The sequence below is a fragment of the Pleurodeles waltl genome, chromosome 12, assembly GCF_031143425.1.
Source record: "Pleurodeles waltl isolate 20211129_DDA chromosome 12, aPleWal1.hap1.20221129, whole genome shotgun sequence".
NCBI classification, from domain to species: domain Eukaryota; kingdom Metazoa; phylum Chordata; class Amphibia; order Caudata; family Salamandridae; genus Pleurodeles; species Pleurodeles waltl.
In genome coordinates this window covers 343,689,330-343,706,208 of record NC_090451.1, presented here as the reverse complement: position 1 = coordinate 343,706,208, position 16,879 = coordinate 343,689,330, and positions in this window count along the sequence as shown.

Here is a 16,879-nt window from a genome sequence, read left to right as displayed (position 1 = left end):
GGAAATTTGTAGCTCCTCTCAGATTCCAGAACTTTCTGCCACAGAAATGTGAGGAACATGTGTTTTTTTAGCCAAATTTTGAGGTTTGCAAAGGATTCTGGGTAACAGAACCTGGTCCGAGCCCCGCAAGTCACCCCTCCTTGGATTCCCCTAGGTCTCTAGTTTTCAGAAATGCACAGGTTTGGTAGGTTTCCCTAGGTGCCGGCTGAGCTAGAGGCCAAAATCTACAGGTAGGCACTTTGCAAAAAACACCTCTGTTTTTTTCCAAAATTTAGGATGTGTCCACGTTGCGCTTTGGGGTGTTTCCTGTCGCCGGCGCTAGGCCTACCCACGCAAGTGAGGTATCATTTTTATCGGGAGACTTGGGGGAACGCTGGGTGGAAGGAAATTTGTAGCTCCTCTCAGATTCCAGAACTTTCTGCCACAGAAATGTGAGGGACATGTGTTTTTTTAGCCAAATTTTGAGGTTTGCAAAGGATTCTGGGTAACAGAACCTGATCCGAGCCCCGCAAGTCACCCCTCCTTGGATTCCCCTAGGTCTCTAGTTTTCAGAAATGCACAGGTTTGGTAGGTTTCCCTAGGTGCCGGCTGAGCTAGAGGCCAAAATCTACAGGTAGGCACTTCGCAAAAAACACCTCTGTTTTTTTCCAAAATGTAGGATGTGTCCACGTTGCGCTTTGGGGTGTTTCCTGTGGCCGGCGCTAGGCCTACCCACGCAAGTGAGGTATCATTTTTATCGGGAGACTTGGGGGAACGCTGGGTGGAAGGAAATTTGTAGCTCCTCTCAGATTCCAGAACTTTCTGCCACAGAAATGTGAGGAACATGTGTTTTTTTAGCCAAATTTTGAGGTTTGCAAAGGATTCTGGGTAACAGAACCTGGTCCGAGCCCCGCAAGTCACCCCTCCTTGGATTCCCCTAGGTCTCTAGTTTTCAGAAATGCACAGGTTTGGTAGGTTTCCCTAGGTGGCGGCTGAGCTAGAGGCCAAAATCTACAGGTAGGCACTTCGCAAAAAACACCTCTGTTTTTTTCCAAAATTTAGGATGTGTCCACGTTGCGCTTTGGGGTGTTTCCTGTCGCCGGCGCTAGGCCTACCCACGCAAGTGAGGTATCATTTTTATCGGGAGACTTGGGGGAACGCTGGGTGGAAGGAAATTTGTAGCTCCTCTCAGATTCCAGAACTTTCTGCCACAGAAATGTGAGGAACATGTGTTTTTTTAGCCAAATTTTGAGGTTTGCAAAGGATTCTGGGTAACAGAACCTGCTCCGAGCCCCGCAAGTCACCCCTCCTTGGATTCCCCTAGGTCTCTAGTTTTCAGAAATGCACAGGTTTGGTAGATTTCCCTAGGTGCCGGCTGAGCTAGAGGCCAAAATCTACAGGTAGGCACTTCGCAAAAAACACCTCCGTTTTTTTCCAAAATTTAGGATGTGTCCACGTTGCGCTTTGGGGTGTTTCCTGTCGCCGGCGCTAGGCCTACCCACACAAGTGAGGTATCATTTTTATCGGTAGACTTGGGGGAACATAGATTAGCAAAACAAGTGCTATTGCCCCTTGTCTTTCTCTACATTTTTTCCTTCCAAATATAGGAGAGTGTGTAAAAAAGACATCTATTTGAGAAATTCCCTATAATTCACATGCTTGTATGGTCACCCCGGAATTCAGAGATGTGCAAATAACCACTGCTCCTCAGCACCTTATCTTGTGCCCTTTTTGGAAATGCAAAGGTTTTCTTGATAGCAATTTTTTACTCTTTATATTTCAGCAAATGAATTGCTGTATACCCGGTATAGAATGAAAACGCACTGCAGGGTGCTGCTCATTTATTGGCTCTGGGTTCCTCGGGTTCTTGATGAACCTACAAGCCCTATATATTCCCGCAACCAGAGGAGTCCACCAGACGTAACGGTATATTGCTTTCCATAATCTGACATTGCAGGGAAAAGTTACAGAGTAAAACGTAGAGAAAAATTTATGTTTTTTTCACCTCAATTTCAATATTTTTCTCTTTCAGCTGTTATTTTCTGTAGGAAACCCTTGTAGGATCTACACAAATGACCCCTTGCTGAATTTAGAATTTTCTCTACTTTTCAGAAATGGTTAGGTTTCTGGGATCCAGCATTGGTTTCATGCCCATTCCTGTCACTGACTGGAAGGAGGCTGAAAGCACAAAAAATTGCAAAAATGGGGTATGCCCCAGTAAAATGCCAAAATTGTGTTGAAAAATTGGGTTTTCTGATTCAAGTCTGCCTGTTCCTGAAAGCTAGGAAGCTGCTGAGTTTAGCACTACAAACCCTTTGTTGATGCCATTTTCAGGGGGAAATCCACAAGCCTTCTTCTGCAGCCACTTTTTCCATTTTTTTAAAAAAAAACGAAATTTTCACTGTATTTTGGCCAATTTCTTGGCCTCCTTCAAGGGAACCCACAAAGTCTGGGTACCTCTAGAATCCCTAGGATGTTGGAAAAAAAGGACGCAAATTTGGCTTGGTTAGCTTATGTGGACAAAAAGCGCGAACTGCCCCAAATAGGCAAAAAAAGGCCTGGCACAGGAGGGGGAAAAGGCCTGGCAGCGAAGGGGTTACATGCATGATTCATTCTGCATTACACATAGAAAAAAAAGAAAAGAAAATGCCTCTTTGTATTATGTTTGTGGAGGTAGGCATCCCTTCTTTCACAAAACCAATCCTGGCATTGTGGTGCAAGAGAGCCTCCATTAGCACTAGGCAGGAGAGGAAGCCTGTGGATGGAGAGAGAGAAAATGCTCCATAACTTGATAAATAGGTCTTGATAAATAGGAGCATTTCTGCTCTCTCTATCATACAATGCAGCACAGCAAAGTCCCAAAGACCATGGAGGCTGCAAAATAGGCCAATATGCCTGTCGAAGGATGGACCGTCAGTGTTCCAGCTGGACCAATTATGATGTTGTTTTCCACTGACGTGACTGCCTCAGTCCAACCACCATATCGGACAGGCAGAAGCGGAGGGATATAAAGCAGAAAATCACCTGCAGGCAGCATCACACATCCTGTGCCACCATGGAGCTGATCCTTCATGTCCTGATGCTGCTTGTGCTGCTCCATGGCACACAAAATCCACACCATCGTGGACGCAATCAGTGGTAAGCAAAACACCTATCCATTTCCTCCAACTCAAAAGCAAATTGACGGGCCACCATTGACCTCGCCTGTGGGCTGTGCACCATTGCCCTAATATATTTTGTGTGCCCTGGGTCAGAGTTGTACACAATGTATGACCCAACCACAGGCCCATGACCCCCCCTTTGGCTAGGCCACTGAGACTGCACCTCCACACTCTACAAAATGCAGTATGTGAGCACATCCCACTTTCAGGGATAGTGATGTGTCCCTAACATTGTGTCACACAACAGCAAATCCTCAACAATTTTACACCTAAAAATTGAAGCAACACCCTCACATTGCTCACATGTCATGACCTGCTGTGACATAACATACACATCTGTATGGATGTGTAATTGAAACTAAACCCACATTCTCAGCAAAATCCTTGTCATGAACTCACACATACCCCCCACATTGCAAGAGAATCTAAGGTAAATGGGATGCAGAATAATTTGTGTGGTAAACATGCAAAGCTCACAATTTAAACAATCAATTGCAGAATAGGTATGTCTGCATCAGGGGGCTCCCAGGAAGGCTGCTGCCCTGGGACACATTTTACTTTCCACATGCCTCAAAACCACTATTTGCACAGGAACTGTAGCTTGATGAATATCAGGGACAATTAATAGCACAACCAAGTGTCATACCTATGTGGCAAATGTGTAAGTGCAAGTCTAGAAAGCAAATACAACCATCGCAGCATGGATCACACTTTTAGATAAAGTAGATGTAAGGTACATATATTAAAATGAACACATGTCCATTCAAATGTTTAGAAAGGCAGCACAATTTAACACCCCCCATGTGTGGACAAAGAAACCTCAAGCTTGCACACATGATACGAATGTCCAATCTACATATGCAAGTATATGTACTGTGTCATTTACTATTATCAGATCATCAGATATATTATTTTTTGGCTGTAAAGTATACTTGCATAGAGATTTGAATGCAACACAAGGAGGATATAGGGCTTATCACACATTACACAACAAAATGGTCATTTGAAATACACAGAGTACAGAGCTCCACAATCCACAACCTGTACATCTTCTGTAAGGACCACAGATTTTGACACCAGGTACCCAAATAACTAACTTTAAGTCAGAGGTACATTGTAGCTTGTGAGGAAGGAAAGGATGGTATTGAACAGAGTCAAGCATTCCAATGAGGTAGTTACATGTTCCTCTGGTGAGCCACAGAGCTGCCCATACAGGGGAGAGACCTCTTCCACAAGCCTCTCCAGCTCCTCCGGAGAGAAGGCAAGGGCCCTTTAACCTGCTTGGTGTGGCATGAGTGCTCCCAGAGATGGCACATAGCAGTTGAAGTGCTGAAGGTGTTGATGGCAGCAGTGTCAGGAGGCAAGTGAGTTGTTTTCCAAACTGATGCGTGTATGTGCTCCAGGTATACGGTCATCACTGTCGACGTGCACAGCCATTGGACCACGATCATCACAGTAAACAATGTTAGCCTACGGCTGTGTCTGCCGTGGTTGAAACCGCCTACCATGCAGTCGACTTCCGCCAGTGGCAGGAGGTTCCTACAGTCCAATGAACAAGGTAAGGCCTCCACCATTCTGACCTTTGAAACTATAGTTTTGCTGACTGTTATATGCATCACAACATCTATAAATGTGTATTGGTTAAGGAATTCTGTATATTTGAAAGACGAGGTGGCGTGCGTCCCACTCCAGCACCATTGACGATTAGGTGCAGAGAGTAACGCTGACCGGAGTGTTAATAACGTATCAACATATGTAAAGCTCCCTTGATATGTAGATTCTCCTACACAATCATCACTGTAGTGAGTTGCTGGTCACAGATGTCATATAACCATGGGGCACTGTACCCGGCTGGTGACTATTTTTGGTGGTTGGAACATACTTTACAATATTAAGGGGCACAAGAGGAGCACATATATTTTGTAGACACATGTCTAGGCAACCCTGGAGGTCATAGCTGGACCTTGAGTAGGAGACAGTTTTGATGTGTAATAGGTGTAATTTATTTGCAGTCAGTAATGCTTTGTCACGCATCTTTGGTCTTACTTATCAGATATATTGGTCTGGACACGGTAACTAATGCTCCAACTCATTTAATTTCACAAATAGGTACCCTGGAAGAGGGTGGATGCGACAACCTCCAGTCTAATGTCCATTTTCATACCTCCAGACCATAGAAGAATGTGATGTCATGAAGCATTTCTTTCTGAATAGGCAAACAATCCAAGATCTATGTCGTCGGTTGGAACCGATTCTCATGCCTCAAAATAATAATCCAACATGTTTACCACCCATTGTGAGATTCATGGCAGTATTACACTTCCTGGGCACAGGGTTATTTCAATTTACAGTGGCTATAGCTGATGGTATGTCACAACCTATGTTCAGTGGTCTTTTAAAAGACATGCTATCAGCAATGATGAAACACATTGACAGCTATATCAGGTTCCCCAGACGTGAGGATATAGCCCATGTGAAGGTTGATTTCTATGGATTTGGTCACCTCCCACATGTTTTGGGAGCTATTGATGGCACCCATATTGCATTGATGCCACTACATGTCAGTGAACAAGTATATTGCAACAGGAAGCACTTCCATTCTATCAACATGCAAGTTGTCGGCTTGTCAGATCTGTACATTTCAAATGCCAGTGCCCAGTCCCCAGGTTTAGCCCATGATTCCTTTGTTATGTGAAACAGCGCAACACCCCATCTGATGTTATAACTTCAACTGGAGAGCGCCTGGCTTGTTAGTAAGCTACATCTGCAGTGATCTTGTGTGTTCAATGTCAGGTGCTACAATCAGAAAATGTGTGACTCATTGTGGCACCTATCTCTCATTATAAAGCAGGAGACTCAGGGCCCGATTTAAGAAAAGTGGCGCTGCCCTCAGTTCAGCACCACCTTTTTTGAGCCCCTTAACGCCCCCTAATTCCACCATGTGTGTGCCGTATAAAAGGTATGGTGCACCATGGTGGTAGTTAGTGAACTAGAATCCAAATTGTGTATGCTAGTTCAGAGCTTTGCAGGAATATGCCTTCTCTGAGCAAGCGTTAAAAGTACCCAAATTAATGATGCAAAAAAATCTCTTGGATTTTTGGCCCATTTTTTCAGGCCTCCCTGATGGGGGATTGCCCACTTTCCATACATTTTGCCTGGCACAGGCATAATGTAGCGCAAAGGGTTAAAAAGTTGCACAATGCATGCATTGCAACACTTTGTAAATGTGGCACTGCGGTTTTGGCCTCGTTAAGCCACATTAGCATAAACAAATGACGCTAATGTGGGGCAAGGAGGTGCTAGGATCTCTTAAATCTGCCCCTCAGCATATTCCAACCATCCTTGGTTGTTAACACTGGTCAGGAACCCAGCTACGCCAGGGGAAGTCAATGAGGCCCAAGGAAGAAAATGGTGGCCAGTTGAGCAGCTTTTTGGGCTCCTGAAAGTTTGAATTTGCTGTCTGGAAAGACTGGGGGAGCCCTCCTCTACTCCCCAGGGAAGGTGTGTCAAATCAGTGAGGTGTGCTGCATGTTTAATAACATTGCCCTGTAAAGGAACATCCCTTATATCCCAGAGGAGGGGCAGCCTGCAGTGCCACCGGGTGAAGATCTGGAAATGCTAAATGTATATGATAGTGGTGAAGAGGAATGAGCTAGCTTGTGACAAGATCTCAACAACGGTTTCTTCTTCTGAGTGTAAGTATATCAAGACATGTCATGACTGACTGTACAATGACATCTTGTTGTGATGATGTGAGGAGTATATTTGTTGGAAAAGTTTGGAAGCTGAAGCTCTGACAAATACTGGCAAAGTGTGTCTGACGAGGAAGCTTTTGACACAATCACATCTTGAAGATTTTGCTTTGTTTGTGTGAGATTTATAACTTGGACTGCATTCTCTAGAGGTTTGCTGTGTGAATTGTGTCATATGTATGGTTTCATAAATATACTCCTTGCTTTTTGCGTTTGTTTAGGTAGCTTCACCATGACATCTTTGTTGGGGCATTTCCGAGTTGTGACATTGGCAGGTATATGATGCTGTTTGAACATCCAAAGTGGACATGGATTGTTTCCCTTCACATTGGCTAAACACTCTTTTTGTATGAACTATATGTAGCTGTTGAAATGTTCCATCATTGTAGGCCAAACTGCCTGCAGCACATCACCGACATTTGTGTCATACCACCAGATGCAGAAACACTGGATTGTAATGACCCTATGATCAGAAACTGTTCTACTGCTGTCTAATTGAGACTTGTATTGTATGAAGTTGGATTCCTTTTGTGATGTTGGTGATATGGCTCAAGCGGATAACATCAACCAATTTAATGTTTGCCTATTACACAGGACATTGTCTGATATATCCCTCCCTTCCGTGTTCTGGAGGTCTTTACATGTAAATTTGATCCTTTACCCTGCATGATTCAATTATGTATAATTTGCCTTGTTTTTGAGATATTGACAGCCTATGAGCTGAAAAATGCTCTTCTTTGCACTTGTATGCATATGTTTGTGTGGAATGGTTGTGATCCAGAGCTGGACACTGTATACACGCAACATTTGCCTTCTTACACGAGTAGCTTGTTTTTGCATTGTTCACACGCTCTTACATATCTACTTTGCTAAATGTGAAATTTTAGTCAGCAGGCAATGCCTTTTTGACTGGTGAATTTATTACAGTGCTAAGGGTGAAAACAAACTTGTGGCAAAAAAGTAATATAAATTAAAAGTGAAAAGGTTAGTCATGGTGAATGAAATCATAGGAGTAGATGCCACCCCATCACAAGTCCAAAGTCCAGAGTATTCTTTCCATCAGAAATGGAATGGGGTTCAGGATTAGTTCATAGAGTGAATGTGTGGCACAAAAAGGAGGACATTAAGGATGAGGTTCCTTTCTGACAGTGGAGGGTGTCTTACCATCTGCATCTCCAGGATCTTTACATGGACGTCCTCGCTTGAGAGGGTGGGTGGGGTTAGCTGCTGAAGAAGCAGGGGTATCTGAGGGTGGTTGGTCCTCTGGCAATGCCTCCCTTTTTGTGTCTGCCGCAGATGTTCTCAGGGGCGGCTTCTCCGCAATGGCAGAGGAGCGTCATCTCAGTGGCAGCAGAAAAATAAAATTATAATTGAATATTGTTTGATTTTTCTGCTGCTGGATCAGCCAGCTTGTGAAGAGCCCCATGGGGCTGGGCCACGGGAGGTGGGAGGGGGTATGAGGAACTGTGTGCACTAAGTGGTAATGTGTTTTTGGAGAATCTAAGACCTCTGTCCAAACACACATGCACACTTAGGTTTCTCCAGTCCAGCTGTATACACAGCCGTACTGGAGAAACTGCACAGGCCACAGGGTTGTGTCTGAGTGGCAGTCTTGAGCAGCTCAGACGAATCCTGATGCTGCTTTCATGCTAGCTTGAGCATGAAAGCAGTGCCCGGATGGCTGGAGAGATTGTTCTGGTGTCCCAGAGAATGTTAGGACACCAGAACAGGCAATAGGATGAGCGAGGCAGCAGGAGAGGACAGCAGCTGCGACAAATGGTAAGCTGTAGGTCTTTTTTCAAATTTATTCACCCCGTCCCTGTCGTCCCACCACCACTCCCCTTCATATTTGCAGCAGCTGCCACTGGATGTACTCAGGCTTGAAATAGATTGCCCACAGGAAGGGGTAGATTTTGGGAGAAAAGTTCTTCTCGGGTTGTATGGATGTCCTTCAGCACCGTTGTTATGGTGGCCCTGTTAAAATTATGGTCCTCCATTTGTTGGGTCAGGTCCCTCTACAGCTGCTTGATTTCCAGAAGTTCTATTAGCACATAGCCCAATATGCCTTGCGACTTTTGATATACCCCTAATGACTGATGGTATCCTGGTTGTGAGTTTTTTGAGTCCTCATTTATAACAAAAGACAAGAGGAGCCAAAAATGTGTGTCGACTATGGTCAGACCCCTAACCCAAGAGTTTGACACAAGAAAGGCAGCCTCCGTCAACCTAAGGAAAGGAGGCATGAGGGGGGAAAGAGTAGAAACAGATCTACACTCTCACCTCCTCTCTGTTGCGTCTCAATGGTTAATGGTTAATCATTGGACTCTTGCCATATTCAGATGTCAAGAGTTTATTCATGTTATGCCTTCCCAGTCTGAGAGTGAAAGAAATAAGGGCCAGATGTAGCAAAAATAAAAATTGCGACTCGCATTTTGCGAGTTGATGCGACTCGCAAAATGCGAGTCGCAAATTGGAATGCCAGAAAAAAAAGCGATCCGATTTTGCGACTCGCAGCCGGACTCGCAACGCTGTGTGCGAGTCCGCAGTTTGCGAGGTCGCTGTTTGCGAGTGTGCAAAAAACGAACTCGCAATTAGCGAGTGGGTGTCGCAAATTGCGAATACCTTCAAAATTGCTTGCAGATGCAGCAGAACACGCCAGAAAGCATACCAGAACACTCTGGAAACACTTCCTGGCACATGATGATGACATCACAGCTAGGAAGTTAACAAATACACCTGGGAGGAGGGCTCAACAGTGAGCAGTGTCTCTGCCACTCACAGTAGGGTGCTGAGGAGTGGTAGGCAGAGCACCATGGACGCAGCAGGGACCAGCCAGGCTGGCAGGAGGGGCAGGAGATCATAGATAACAGCCAGGACAGATTAATGTGGCACATGGCGTTAATGTGCCACATGACTGGTTGGCATTTTCCTGCCCATGGACAATTTCAACTTGTATATAGTTTCTTCATAAAACAGTTATTTTTGTTCCACTTAACAAATGGTTAATAGGTGAGTATGGTGGGAGTTGACACGTACCGTCCAAAATATTGCGTTGCAATGTGGTCCCGTCTCAGTCTGCCTTGATTAGCTAGACTCCTATCCCCATGATGGCGATGTGGTTGTTCTTGCTCTTCATCATCAGGATCTGTGTCTGCAGGGGTGAGAGGTAGCCCACGTCGGGTGGCTATGTTGTGGAGGATTGGGCATGCGACCACAATTTTGAAAGCGGTAATGGAGGTGTATTGGAGGGCGCCTCCACTGCGGTGGAGGCATCTGAATCTTGCCTTCAGCAGTCCGAAGGTGCGCTCGATCAGGTTCCTGGTCCTCTTATGCGCACTGTTGTATTGCCTCTCTGATTCAGTTCTGGGTGTTAAAAACGGAGTCATGATCCAAGGCCTGAGAGCATATGCACTGTCACCTGTTGGGCACAAATGTACACGGTTAGGAAGTCCAGATTGTCGTGCACAGTGACCTGTGTGTATGTCTGCAAGTGTCTGTGGCTCTACCTAGGAGGTAACCGTCTCCAAATTCCCCACGTTCCAGGCGTTGATGTATCCCACTATGCCTAAAAATGTATGAGTCATGGGTACTGCCAGGAAACTTAGCTACGATGTCCGTGATGACATAATGGGCATCACAAACAACCTGTATGTTGAGTGAGTGGGTACACTTCCTGTTGCGGAAAATGTGTTCCAGATTAGCAGGGGGGCATATTTGAATGTGTGTCCCATCTACACACCCTATGACATGAGGAAAGTGGACAATGCGGTAAAAGTCCAGCTTGGTGCTGTTAATTTCTGCCTCATTCCTTGGTAAGTATATGAAGTGAGACATGTGCGTGACTAAGGCATCTAGGGATGCCCTGAGGAACCTTGACACTGCACTTTGGGATACCCCACCTGCCACGGCAATGACCCCCTGATAGCTCCCTGAGGCCAAGAGGTGCAGTGCGCATAGCACTTGCACATGCGTAGGGATGGCGCAGCCACGCAGAGTCTTGTGTTCTAGCTGTGGTTTCAGTAAATCTATTAATTCTAGAAGGGCTGCGCTGCTAAGGCGGTATTTGTCATAGACCTCCTCTGCTGGGCTGCGTAGACTCTCCTCCTCACTGCTATCAGGTATATCTCCGCCATCTTGAGTAACCCAGATGGCTTCTGGGTCCCCTTTTATACTTTGGTAATGGTTACCACCTGCTCTGAGTTAGTGGTAAATGGGACATGCAAACTGGGCTTTTTGCGACTAGTCGCAATTTGCGAGTTGCAATTGCATAAGGTTTGCGACTCGCAAATTGCGACTTGCAATTTGCGGGTCGCAAAATGTGGTCGCACCGGATGCGACTCGCAAACGGGTCCCATCGCTTTTTGCGAGTCGGAAATGGGCTTTTTGCATCCCATTTCCGATTTTGCACTGTCGCAAATTGCGAATCGGCCCGTTTGCGAGTCGCAATCGTTTGCTACATCTGGCCCTAAGTTCTGTAGGAAACTAGAAAAGGTTCCCACATTCTCTGACATTTGACTGAGCCGTTACTACAATCTAGGTCAGAGATTCTCTTCCCGACAATAGCTAATCAGTATGAGTAGGGGGAAATCGAGATATCCACTTAATACATATTTCACCGCCGTGCTATCAATAAAAAATAAAAAAGAGGTGAGCCTGAGGTTTCTCTAATTCATCATGTATGCTCCTCCCTAATCCCTCATGTAGTTCAAATATGATCATTAGTAGGCTTACCACTATTCATCTGTTTATGATGGCTAAGATCATCTTACCCACTTTTTCGCAGAAGGTTTGAATTTCCAGGCACCACCACCAAAAATGTACATCGTCCGCACCCTCTAGATCACACTTCGGCAGTTACTCTTTCTTTGAAATCCTATTATAGCTAACCTTCCGGGAGAACAATAGGCCTTATATATATTGAACAGGTGATTCCTCCTTAAGGGGGCAGATTTTACCGCAGACCAAAGTATATTCATTGATGCCTGCCGATGACGAGGAAGGTTGAGGGCCAGGAGGTCAGATTTCCACACCTCTATGGATGGTGGAAGAGAAACATCAGCTGCTTCAATATTAGTGCCCAGTACCATCTTGAGACTTCTTTCTTTAATCTCTGAGTACCTATAATTGCGCTTTCCCAATCTGTGACGAACCCTACCTCAGATTCTACTTGTACCCAGCTTTTAATTTGTATGTATTTGAACCGAGGTAGCCTAGCATTTGTCGCATCAGACAGGGACTCCCATGGAATCACAGACCCCCTCATAACTATTTGTCCTAATCATAAAATCCAACCTCTATACTGGAATAGCTAGTGCATATTGTAAACATATGGGTGTACCGAGCGAATCCCAAATTGGAGCCAGCTCACTATAGTATGGAATTCCTAATCTTCTTCTCACTGCAAACCATATCCTACAAGCCGTGTTGAGAACTTTTAATCTTACTTTTTTGTAATACCTGGGATGGCCAAATTTATAGAGAAAGTATATACCCTGCTCCCGTAGGCTCCCTGTTAATGCCCGCAGTCGGGAGGATGTATATTCCTTAGAGAATAGCGGTCTGATGTTTTTCAATTGAAATGCCCAATAGTATAGCTGAAAATCTGGGTGTGCAATTCCTCCATCTAGCTTTTTTTTCCTCAATTCGTTCCAGGCTATTCTTGGATTTTCATGTGAATAAATAAAGTTAATTACTTCCCCATGCAGTTTCCATAGTCAGTCAGCTTTAAGAAATAGGGGCAGCACATTAAAGATAAAGGTCAATTTCAGCAGTATCACCATTTTTATTACGTTTGTTTTACCTAGAATAGAGAGTTGTAGATGCGACCATTGATGGAGAAGCCTCTTTGTTTCCCTAAAAAGATTTAGAAAGTTCACCTGGGCCATCTCTGCCATGTTTTGACTACTTTTACCCTTAAATATTGGATTTCATCTTTCTCTAAAATCCTGTCCTGTGGGCCATTCCAGGTCATTAAGTCAGATTTGTCTGTATTGACTAAATAGCCCGAGATTTTCCCAAAATCTGTTATAATTCCAAAAAGTGCTGGAAAGGAATGTTGAGCATTCTGTGCATAAATCGAGAGATCGTCTGCATATAAATCTTCCTTCAGAAAACAGCTTTGATACTGAAAGGGTACTATTTTCTGATCTAGTCTAATTCTCCTGGCCAGTGGTTCAATATATAAGTTGAAAAGTAAAGGAGAGAGTGAATACCCCTGTTGTGTTCCTCGTTCAATTTTAAAGTGTGGTGATAAATTACCATTAACAAGAATCCTGGCTGAGGGTGTTTTGTATATAACTTTAATTGCCTTAATAAAATTATCTCCTAATTTGTTTCATCATTGCCTGCAAGAAGAGTCAACTCACTCTGTCAAACGCCTTTGCGGCATCGATTGTCAGTATGGCGAGAGGGTTGTTAGTAGTAGTGGCACTGTCAATAGCGGAAATCAAGAGAAGGGTCTGTACGACTCACATCTCCTAGCATCCTTCTGCGGCTTTAATATCAGAGTTATAATAGCTTCAATCCTTGAGATCGGAATGGGGGAGGACTCTATAAATATTGAATTCATCAACTGAGTTAGAACTGGTACAAGTTCTTCTTTCAAGAGTTTATATAATTCAGCTGGTATTCCGTCCGGGCCTGGAGCCTTCCCATTTTTTAGCCCAGCAATAATGCTATTTACCTCCCCAGCTTAGAAGCGTTGATTGAGAATCTGATTCTTGTCTAGTTTTAGACTAGAGAGAGTATCTGCCCACAGCCAATTTTCAATCTCCTCCGCTGAGGTATCTTCTCTGTATAATTCAGAGAAAAATTTGATAAAAGCTCCTTCAATATCTCGGTCTTCTGAAGACATTCTACCCAACTCGCCAATCATTATTCCTTTAATAGTATTCCTGGTGTTATCAGACCTGATTTTCCAACCTAGTAACCTCCCACAGCCTTCACCACACTCAAAATGCGCTAGTTTACTAGCTTCCCATTTACTCCTTACTATTGATTCCAGGAGTACCTCAAGTGAATTTTTTACTTCTTGGATTTGCTCTCTAAGTCAGCCTGCGTTGTCAGATCCTTAGTGGTGTCCATACGGGCCTGTAATTTACAGAGTTTGCCCTCCAGAGACTCCAGTGTGGCTTTAGTTCTTTTTGCCCTGTAAGCTGCATAGCTAATCAATTTCCCACGAAAAAAGGCCTTATATGCTTCCCAAACTGTGGTTATCGATGCTGAACCTAGATTGATCTAAAAAAAAGTCCTTTGAATCACCTTTTTACATTTGTATAATCTCTTACTCGCCCATGAGACATCTATCAAGTGTCCATCTGGGATGTGCACAAGGGTAAGTTACTGTGATGTCTAGCTGTATGGCTGAATGATACGAAAGGTGGCATGGCTGGTGAGAGGCTCCCACTAGGTTATTTAGAAGCCTTAAGTCTATCAGAAAAAATTTGATTCTAGAGGCATGACCATATTTTTTGTTCCAAAAAGTAAACTCCTTAATCTGCCCCATTCTAGTTCACCAGGGATCAATCAGGCCAACATTCTTCATTATATTGTGTAGACAATTTCTCATCCTGATTGACAGTTGGTCTGGGGGTGGACCTATTTAGGGTGGGATTCAGCAAAACATTAAAGTCACCTCCAACTATTATCAGATTCTTAGCTCTTTCTGACAGCTGCTCATAAAGTTCCATAAGAGGGCCTGGGTCATCCACGTTGGGTCCATATTAAGATACTAGGGTATGCTCGACCCCATCTAATCTAATATTTGCCAGCAACCATCTTCCCCTAGGGTCAGCTCGTACGTCAGTCAAACAACCTTAAACATTGTTCTTTACAATAATTGCCATGCCTTTCACATTACAGGTTTGATTAGTGCAAGCAAACAGAGTGATCCATCTTTGCATCATGAGAATGTTTGTCCACTCCTCGTATCTTAAATGTGTCTCTTGCAGGAGAATAATATGGTTGTTAAACATTCTGAAATTCTCCTTCTCCTGCTACTTACTCTAAGTCAATTTACATTCCAGGTAAGAATTTTGAGTTTAGAAGTGACCCCGGACCCCATCATCCTATTCCAATTCAGGTAACTGCTTTCTGTCCAACCAGAGAGTCATGTTACAACATGAGGACTCTTCTTTTTTTAAAATGTTCTCCCATATGCTTCCACCCTGTGAAAACTTGACCAAGTCATTTTATAATGTGCCCCCCCCCAAAACTACCCTTCACCCAACCCTTCCTGGGTAACCCTCCTTTTAACCATATTGGGTTATCCATTCTACCCTTAAACCCCGCCACTCCAAAGCCCACTAGCTCTCCCCTTTTTTCTGTTGAATTAGTGCCATGACTTCTTGGGGATCCCTCATATTATACATTTTATTTCTCCACATTACTCTCAGGATAGCAGGGAATCTCAGTTGCGGAGTAGCGCCTAAAGACATAAGCTCCTGCATATACTTCCCCAGCTCCCATGGTCGATCTTGAGTTGCCCTGGACATGTCAGATCTTATTATTGAGAAACTCCAACCCTCATGCTTGGAGCCCGAACTTTGAAACTTTGAGGGCTTCTGTAAGGATCTGCTCCTTTACTCAGTATGAGGCAGAATTAACCAGCATATTCTGGGTTTATCTCCATTAGGGTTCCTCTTAAAGGTATTCCAGTGAACTCTCTGTATTTCACGGTCCAGGTAAGTGGACGTTACCGTGGGGATGTGTTCTTTAATCAAAGTTATAATGAGGCCTTTGATTTTGTCCCCTTCCACTCCCTCTGCGACATTCAAGAATCTAAGATTATTCCACCTGCAGTTAATCTTCAGGGATTCTAATTTCTCTCTCAAATCTTTCTTGCTTAGTTTTAAAGCTTGAAATTCATGTCTTTTGGACTCACCGGACCCTAATCTCTTCGTCAGGTTAGTAATTTTTGCGTCAGTACTATCACAAACCCCTTGAATTTTAGCCTGATTAGACTTTGATAAAGCAAACTTGTCTCTCATCTCCTCTAATAACGACTGTAGTAAAATGTCCATATGGGTTGTGCTGTTTCACACATCCTTTGCCTCCTGTGATAATACAGGGGCCCCCCAGCTACACAGAGTCCTATTTCCTGTGTAGCTGAGCTTTGCAGTAAGTCCAATGGCGTAGGGGGTGCTACTGCCGAAGTGGACTCCCTATTTGCGGAGGAGGTAGACATGTTCTGTTGGATTAGGGAACTAATGTGGTCTTGTACCTTAAAGTAGGATCTAAGCGAGGGGGTAATTTTCACTCTTCCGGTAGTAAGTCTTACTATGTCCCCAGTTTCCTTGGTATTTATTGTCGACCGTGCTTGCTTATTCTGGAGAGGAGCCCCTCCCTCGTGATGTAGTGGTGATAGTAATAAATTAGAGGGCTTACCTTTAACAGTCCACTTATTTCTTGCCCCAGTGCCAAATAGTGAATAATGTGAGACTAGTGGAGGGCCCTGATGGTCCAAACCAGGCTTGGATAATAGGGATTTCTGCCCCTATTGCCATGTCCTGGCCCCAGGCCCCCGGCCCCGATGGACGCCTGGGGGTCATACAGAAATATTCAACCTGGGTGGCCTGGAAAGTGCAAAAATGATCCTGACTTCCACTAATAGGGAGAGGCTCTGCAGGCAGCTTCCCTGCCAGCTTCTGTCCTAGCCGAGGCAGAGCCAGGAATGAGCCTGTGCTGAGTCTGCCCAGGCTGCCCTGGAAACACTGCCTGGCCACCGCGCCTCTGCTCCGGAGGACCAGCCAAGCTGGCTGGAACCACAGTGAGGGAAGCGAGCGCGGTGAGGATTCAGCCCGCCCGGAGGGACCCCTCTGCCTCTGGACATCCATCCGAAATGGGCGGTTTCATGCGACTGGGAGGCCCCCTCAACCATAAAAACAAGGTAAGGGAGCAACCGAGTGTCCTCAGAGGGTGGAGACCCGCGGCCAGCACGCCTAGCTGGCCGCCATGTTCCCCAACAAAAAAGTGGGGGGCATGATGTTG